The sequence below is a fragment of the Convolutriloba macropyga genome, chromosome 8, assembly GCF_964194025.1.
Source record: "Convolutriloba macropyga chromosome 8, txConMacr16.3, whole genome shotgun sequence".
Taxonomy (NCBI): Eukaryota; Metazoa; Xenacoelomorpha; order Acoela; family Convolutidae; genus Convolutriloba; species Convolutriloba macropyga.
The window spans coordinates 32,270,626-32,275,389 of record NC_134475.1 but is presented as its reverse complement, the minus strand read 5'-3'; positions in this window follow the sequence as shown (position 1 = coordinate 32,275,389).

Here is a 4,764-nt window from a genome sequence, read left to right as displayed (position 1 = left end):
AAGTTTTGGTTATATCCAAGAAGATGGCTAGCATGCAAAATCCGGAAAACGTTTGTTGATTCTTAAAAATCATTTAAGAATGAAGAAAACACGATTGGACATTTATTTCTGGGCCACGTTTTCCCGTTGAAATCTGTCCAGTGAGTAGTATCTGACCATTGAACAGCCTCGAAAAAAGAAATACTATCAGAGTAAAAAAAATTGCCATAGCCTAAACAATTGGGCATTGTACCACGGTGGGCTTCAAAGAGGTTGCATGACAAAATACCCAATGCCAAAATACCCAATGTGCCAAAATACCCAATGTGCCAAAATACCCAATGTGCCAAAATACCCAATGCCATTATGCCCAATTTATTGCCTTTGATCTTTTCGTTCAATAATCCGATTACAAATTAGCACTCAAATTTACAAGCATGTTTTCTCGCAATTAAGTTGCTAGTTTAATCCCATGTTCGGTTGTGATAGTTTCATATCAAGTCCCGCGGGCCGTTGAGGCATGGCCATGGCCCGCGAAGCATGGCCAAACGCACTAACTAAATATTATGCTAAATAATTGTTCTGATAGTTTCAACGTTAGAATAAAATATTGGGTATATTTTGGGTATTTTGTCACATTGGGTATTTTGGCATTGGGTATTTTGTCCTGACACCCTTCAAAGAATATCAAAAGTTGTCCCTGTCAATTTAAATAGAAATGACTCTGACTTAACCGGAATTTATTTAAATGGTAAACGTTGATTTCGATCCGAATTTGGGCTCATTTCCGTTGAGTTTTATCTCTTCGAAAGAGAAAAAAATGGAAAAAACAGATGCTCAAATACAGTTCTTGGATTGCTTAACTTAGTCATTAGAGTAGATGCCTTTTCCATTTTAAGACATTTCATTAAAAAAAGACAATACTATCCTCTTCGACCAAGATATTTTGTTGAAGACTTAAATGACCCTTTCTGACCGGTCCTAATTGGGAAATACGATCAACGCCTTAATTTTTTAACCAGCATGATTATTTTTCATTGTGATGAGAGAGAAATGAATAATGTGAAATTCTTTCAGCGCTGAAATACTTTTAGGCGAATAAAGTTTCAATGAAGAATATGACGGAAGAAAAACGAAATTGAAAGAAAAAGGGGAAGTAAAGAAGTTTGTGCAGTCGTTTATTTCAGTTCAAGACTTTGTTTTAACGCAAAAAAAACCCATTGGAAATGCGTGACAAACAGTGTGTCATTTACAATACATTAGGATACGAAGAAGGACTCCCATCAATCACTCATTCAACCCTCTTTTCCTTCTTAATCATTCTGTGTCATTCAAGCTTGAACAAGCCTCTTTATAACCCCCGCCCCCTCATCCTCCATTCTACTTGCGTGTTGACCATTTGTGATTATGGCAGATACAAATAATAATCCACTTTAACAAAGAGACTTTTATCTTGTGCTTCAAATCAGTTCATAATATATTAGACACAAAATGCGCTATAATTTATTCGCGTTTGGCCATCATATTGACAGCCCATATATTCGATATGAACTGAATTTCGACGCGTGCTTTCCTCTTCGTGAAATAGATGTATGGTGTTTTTCATGCAGTTAATCGTTCCAAGACTACGTTAATGTTTTTAATTGGGACATAATCTATTGTTAGTCAGCCTTGCAAACCATCAGAACAAAATAATTAAAACTTAAATAACTTCAATAAATTTCTGTAAGATTAAAACGAATATGAGTATATACCCAAACTTGTTACAAATAGAGTTCCTCAAAACCAAAAGAAATGATCTTCTTTGCAAAAAATGAGGTTTCTCATGGTTTCTTGAACCGATGGTTTCGTGTGTTCTTTTGGTAGCATCAGCTTGTTTTTTGAATCGTTTAAATGTAAAATATCCTGTTTTCTCAGACGGCATTCAACTGTTTCTTGAGCAAAATCGTTACCAGTGCTACCATCGGCCAATTGGATAAATGAGGTCAATTGTACAAGAATATTATTACACAGTACTAAAATTTTGTTTGTCAATTCATTCAATCAAACCGCTTAGGGGTTGCAGCATATTCTATTCAACTGCAACTACGAAACCGATCATCGAGGGCCACCTTCTTCCGTTCACTGATATCTTCACTAACACTTTTGTTTCACTCTATGTTTGTCCCGACCCACTTTAGTGTGGGGAGGAACTATATACTCAAACAGGTTTTTTGTGCAGTCAATTTTCTCCGATTGATATTCATCGTAGAGGGCTGTGAGGGGTATCATTAGAAAGCCCGTCCAGCGTTGAATGTGGAATTAAAAGGATTTTTTTCGTTTTTAAAGAGAGTTATAGTGGTTTCAAACTTTGTGAAAAGTAGACGGAAATACGTTGTGTTGTTCACATTTTTCCGTAATTTTGACAAAAAATTTTTGCAAATTTTGCTAAAATTTGTTAAAATTGTCAATATAATGTCACTGAATTTACAAAAAATATAACCAAAAAGTTGTTTTTGAATTTAGTTTTTTCCGCACAGTTATCGAGGTTTTAAGTTTTGTGAATATTTGACTGATTTTTTGTAGTTTCTGTTCACATTTTCCGTATTTGTATGCTATTTTTTGCCCATTTTGCCCAAATTAAGCTAAAATTGGTAACGAGAGTGTTTTTGGTTTTAGCTATAAAGACAAAAGAGTGTTTTTCAACTGTTTGATTCATTCTTTTGGGCTAACATTTTTGCTAAATTTGTCAAATTTCAGCTATTTTTCCATCAAATAAGGCCCGAAACAGGCTTCTGTAGTCCACTTTGTTTAAGTATACCGTTTTAACATACATAAAAACTGCTGACACAGTTTTTACTGACTCCTAAACAAGATTTTTTTGATTGCGGATCCTTTGATAGTTAACTTGAATTAAACATTCGCCAATAATTCGCTAAATTAACGCTTTAATTATGCAAAATGTATCATTTATGCATGATATATTGACAATTTTGTTAAATAATCCATTTTCATAGCAATCGGAACAATAAAGTGTTCCCAATAAGCATTGAATTGTCTAATCATTGTTTCTCTAATTCCAAAATAAATCTGATTGTAATCAGTTGACGTTTTTTCAAAAACATTTTCGCACTTCTCCCATTTTCACTTTAATTACAGAAAAGAGCAATTAAAATCAAAACGTAATAATTTCAAAATGAAAATTGGGTTATTGATTTTTGCAACTTAATTCTTTTTTTGGTCAACTTCTAGCTCAGGGTCTGCAAAAACAGGCCAAATCGGGTTTCTAATCAATTAAAATTTACTTACTGTGCTTTTACGTTTTAGGTAAAGATTCTTCTACTCCCATACTTCTAGCTTTCGTACAAAATTTCCAATTTTAGGACATCCTCCCATCATTCAGGTTCTCTTTTTCTCCCCCATATCGCAGTTTTAACAGTGTTCTTGTCAAATTCTGGGCATTTAAAAGAAAAACACAATCTATCGCATCGGTTTTTTGCTGAAAATATTATTATTTCAACTGCTTCGATCCCGTCTTCGAGAGTAATTAATGGAATTCTTTTGTCTTTGATCGTTATTTGTCGCTTTTTCGAGTGTTTGGACAAGTTCTGGATAATTGTAGGTATTAGTTTTTTTCTATGGATGAACAAAGGAACCTATCTGCCGATTTCGGCTGATTGCTAAGCTTTTCATGATTTTGCGATCAAAAGTTTTCAGCATACAGATGTTTTTTAATGTCTTATTTCGCTGTTTTATTGTCTATTTGATGCTTACTCCCAATAAATACAGGCTACATATCAAAAAACTGGTTATGAAGAAATACACAATTGATCACAAGGCATGTTTTCGTGCATCGCTTATTGTTCTAACGGCCTTGATACTGGTTTTTTTGCAAAAGAGTAAATTGCAAAGAATGATAAATACGGCATAAAGGCAGTTCTTAGCGGCATGCTATAGACAGAAAAAAGGAACTATTCGCTGCTTACTTTTGGTAGGTAAAGTTTTTAAAGACTCTGTACTCAAATGTTTTAGAATTTATAAAAAGATGTATTTTTCAAATTTTGACTTATTGTGCAATGCTTATTCTTTTTACGCCTTCAATAACAATTTTTGGCGAAATATTTATTTTGTTTTTATTTTTTTCTTTTTATCGCTCTTTTTGTAGACGTATGACATATTCTGGTTAATGGCAAAAGTCAATGGCTTTTTTTGAGAAATAAAATTTTTGTTCAGTTATTTCAGTTGCACTCTAAGTTTTTGGTTCCTTTTAAATTAATCTATCAAAAAACGTGCAGTTAACTATATTTTAAGTGTTACGGATTAGATTTTGGTTTTAACGGCTTCGACGCCATTTTTTGCAAAATTTAACAAAATTTGTGTTTTCGTCTGGATTAGTCGTTTTTGATTGATTCAGACAAAAATAGATTGATGTCTAAGGGATTTCATTGAAATATATATTTTTTAAATTCGTCTTTTTAGGTCTTTTTTGTCTGCTTGCTGCCGCGTCTCATTAATGACTGGTACCCTGTTTTTTCTAGTAAAAAACAATCTAGTTTGTTTAGTTTAGGTTTTATTAGAAACTATTCTGACTTTTTTATTATTCAATTTTTATTTTTAAAAAAATAGACATTGATTTTTGGAGGTAACTGCTTGTTGTTGTTAGTTGATTTTTTTGTTTGTCTTGTCTCGCAATCTTAATAATGAAACGTCTCATCGGCCCACTAATGCAGCATTATTTACTTTAGTAAGCGATTTGAGTTAGAGGCATTTTATTTATTCATACACCAATTATTTTCGATCAATATG